This window comes from Apodemus sylvaticus, chromosome 16 (assembly GCF_947179515.1).
Source record: "Apodemus sylvaticus chromosome 16, mApoSyl1.1, whole genome shotgun sequence".
NCBI lineage: Eukaryota > Metazoa > Chordata > Mammalia > Rodentia > Muridae > Apodemus > Apodemus sylvaticus.
This window is the reverse complement of record NC_067487.1, coordinates 87,906,757-87,910,908: the sequence shown is the minus strand read 5'-3', so window position 1 is coordinate 87,910,908 and position 4,152 is coordinate 87,906,757. Positions and strand designations below refer to the sequence as shown.

Genomic DNA, 4,152 nt, shown 5'->3' with positions numbered 1-4,152 from the left:
GATGGTTGGTATTTTTTTCAGGTATGTCTCCCTGTTTGCACCCAGGTTTAAAGTGTCAGACTAAATTTTTAGAAGAAAATAGAGAAATTCAGGTACATTCATTAAAAAATATTCAGCAAAGTGAACCCTGACAGTTTCCTAATTTTCCAAGTGCTGGAGACAGCATTGCCATGCAAAGAAATTCAGGTTTTCATTCAAACCCCCGTGCTGTCCCTGTCTTTTTCACCCACCACTTCCTGTTCCTTTAGCCCCTCCCCTCCCTTTCCTTCCTGGATCTCTCTAATTATCTTGCTGTCATAACACCTGCTGTCAGCCCACTCTGTGAGTCCTGTGATCAGGGGTTCAGAAAAGGAGGTTTGGGTTAACGTGGCCATGAATGTATTCTGCCAAGGAAAATGTTCTTACTTTGACACAAGAAAATACTGAGTGACGGGCTCTGAGGAAGGGCTTGGCTCCTAAGGATTAGAATGTACACCAAGCACTTCCTGAGCAGCCTGCTGAGCCTGGTGGTCTTACTGTGGGCGTGCACCACGCGGGAGGCTGGCTTTTTTCCTGTCTCTAGTCTGGGTGGTGAGTGGGGGCTGGCACTGTACTGTCTCAGGTTCCTAGGACCTAAGGGGATCCTCAGCAACTCCTGGGGAAGGCTGGGAGTAACTTACCGGGAAGCTGATTTATCTGTCTAAAGGGTGGTGTGGGCATCACCACCCTCTTGTTTGATCTGCCTAGGATTTCCTCTTGGAGCTGTTGTACAGATAGAGGTGACATTGGTAAAATACCAAACAGATTTCTCATGTGGTCTATGGGTTTCAATTTCAATATAAATCAAAACAGTATGTCAGTGCCTCTTAAGAACCGCATTAAAGTCGGAACGGGAGCGCTCCCTCGTGTGGTTTCCTCTCACTGTGGAGGTGATGCAGCTCTGTTCAACACGAAGTACTTGTGTTTTGAGGATGCGCGCACTCCAGGGGACCAGATGATCACATGAAAAACCCAGTTTTTTCCTCGCATAAACAAAAATTTTTCTAGAAAAAGTTATTATAAATTAAGTATGTTAGTAATGTAACTCCGCCGGAGAAGGGAAGGGGCCAGAGATGTATTTTCTTGAAGAGATATATACAAGAAGCATAATTTCACACAATTAAAATATTTTGATGCACCTTCTAGAAAGTGGATGTTACCGGACTCATGAAGATCGACATCGGAGTAAAATTAACCAAGTGTGCCTCAGGGCTGTGGTGGCAGGTTTTAGTTACTTTTTAACTTAGAGTATATTAACTGTACATACTGAGGGGTTACAACATGGTGTTTTCACATGTGTGCAGTATGTGTCTGTGTCACATTCATCTCCGCAGTGTTTCATCCATGTTCCCGTCTGCCGCTCTCTGGAGCTTCTCCTCGTCTCAGAAATTCCTATTTGACTCCGATTCACATCATAGAAAAGGTAACATTGGCCTTTCCGGGGCTAATTTTCTTAAGGTAACCTCCATTTCCATAACATTGAGACGGTTTTCAAACCAATGGTGATATGTGGAGGATTGTAGTGTCTACATGTGAGAAAAACAGTTTGGAGCTGGCTCAGAGGTTAAAGGAATGTTGCCATCACCTAGAAGATCCAGGGTTTATTTTCAGCATTCAATAGCTGCTCAAAACTATGAGTAATTTCACTCGTAAGGGGTCCAATGCCATCTTCTGATATTTTCAGGTATTTTATGCATAGGGTATAGACATTCATGCAGGAAATATACCCATACATATAAAATAAAATTGAAGGTGTGTACATACACACACACACATACACACACACACACACACACACACACACACACATTCCTGAGCCATCATGTCTTCTTTCTGCCTTTTAATTTTTCATCTTCATTTACATATTGTTTAATTTCATGTAAAATGTTTGTATAAATTTGAATAAATCTATTATTTCTATAGATAAATTTATTTGAAAATTTTCACATTATTGAATAGTAAAGTCTGTAAGGAAGATGCTACGATCAAATGACTAGTGAGCACTCCACACTGAAGAAGTCAGTTACTGGAAGCTTAGTGCTTCCATACGATTTACTGTCTTAGCATCCTGTGACAGATAAAAAGATTCCGCATAGTTGGAAATAAAAGGGAGAACAGGGCTCATGCCCCATTTGAAGGTAGCGTTATCGTTTACTACAACAGGGTAAAACAGGCTGAAACTTAACTTCCTATTGCTAATGACACCAAAGGGACAAAATGTGAGAAAGCATATTTCTAGAAATATAAATACGCCTAACTCAGTGAAGAAACGTCTAAAATTTTTTTCTTTATGGAATTAGATTTTCTCTATTATTTAAATGGAAAGTAATAGATGTTTCCTAAAGATGAATATGTTCACTAGATGCAATGTCATAAGCCTTAATCCTAGCACCCAAGAGGCATAGGCAGAGACAGATAGACCAATGAATTTGAGGCGAACCTGGATTACCAAGTCATTTATAGAAAAGCTAGGCTACATGCAAAGAAACCCTGTCTTATGTCTCTGTGATACAGAAATACTTACAACTAAATTTGAAAAACAACCTAAAATATAAAACAAATGAGGAATGGATTCACACTTGGATAAATTTTCTATAAACAACTCAGAAATGTCCAAACTTTATGCAAAATTAAACACATCCTCCAAAATTAAGAAAATACAATGGGGGATGCAGGTCAAACTGGCAAGGCGAGGTAACATTCTGTGTAGATCAGGTAATAGTCAAAACAAAATAAGACAAAAGCAGGAGATCTGATGTATCCATAGACACATAAAACAGGAAGTGCAAATATATACACTCAAGCACAAACACATAAAATAATTTTTGAAAGGCAGATCTAGAGGCAGAGACATTTGTCAGATTTCAACATCCTAACAACTGTGGAGACCAAAGACAAAAGGATTTGTATGCTCTTTGGGGTCACCTTACCTGGAGAACAAATTGTTAAAAAAGACTGTCTCAAATGAGGTAGAAAGTAAGACACAATAGCCCCACACACTGGCACCCATCCACACACAGGACACATAAAAGCACAAGAAACAACGCACAGTAGAAACAGAACCATCAACATTTATTTACTACTGGAAAATCAGATAACAGCCAGTATTTAGGCACTTGAAAAAATTTGGTGAACAAACTGACAAAAACTTCATGTTTACCCTCACATGCCAGTGGCATGGGACAGCACATGGAAGGAATAATCTGAATGTTAAATGAAAGAGCTTAACTGGCTAACTCCCTAACAGGCTTCTAATGTGCAGATGAGACCCTGAGGCTGAATCCCTGCTCACCCGGAGGTGTGAGCGCTTCATTCTGATTTGTGGAACTTCCTGAGGTGACTGTGGTATGTGGATGACTGGCGGAAGCTGCTATCACACAGGGAGCAGGAGTATGGCTTCTTTCCTGTGTGGATCCTCTCATGAGCCTGCAGGTTGGTCTTGTATCGGAAGGCCCTTCCACAGGCATCGCATGTGAAAGGCTTCCCTGCCTTGTGTATGACCTCATGAACTCGAAGTTCCGAGACTTGGTGAAAGCCTGTCTGGCACACCTTACAGAAGAATGGCCTCTCCTTCTTGTGTGTTTTCGGGTGGATGGAGAGTTTGCAGGGATATTTGAAGGTTCTGGGACATTCCTCGCATTTGTATGGTTTGGGTCTCTCTGGAGTCTCTCTTGGTTACCCTTAAAGGTGGAATTTGCCTCATGATTCTGGAAAAGAGGGACAGACTTAGGGGTAGATTGCTCTGGCCTGCAGAGGAAGCCTGGGACCTCCATAGGGACAACTCCAGGAGAAGCTGCCCACAGAGACATGTCTAGGGACCTGCGGGTACTGCACACTGCTATTCTTAAATCCTGAGGCTCTCTGTAATAAAAGCCTTTCCACATCAGGTACAGAGTACTGCTCTCCCTGGATAATGAAAATGGAATCTCCCTCACTTGTGAGACGAATAACCCCGCCACTCACATCAGTAGCATTGTAGCCGTCTCCAGTCTCCTCAGACTGCTCGATGAGGGAGAGAAACACTGGCTGTTCCTCCATAAGGACCTCTTCAGAAGAAGGTGCCCTCAGGGACACTTCCTGGGACCTGGAAGTATCTTGAGTTACTCTTCTGGAAACCTGTGGGACTCCATAAGA

General features: G+C 42.1%; 1 long non-coding RNA gene across 1 annotated transcript; it reads left to right on the top strand.

Moving 5' to 3' along the window:
* Positions 1-1,308: 1,308 nt before the first annotated feature.
* Positions 1,309-3,904, top strand: LOC127666769 (uncharacterized). Its single transcript, XR_007973706.1, has 2 exons — positions 1,309-1,441; positions 3,266-3,904. It is a non-coding gene; the product is annotated as an uncharacterized LOC127666769 (long non-coding RNA).
* Positions 3,905-4,152: the final 248 nt, after the last annotated feature.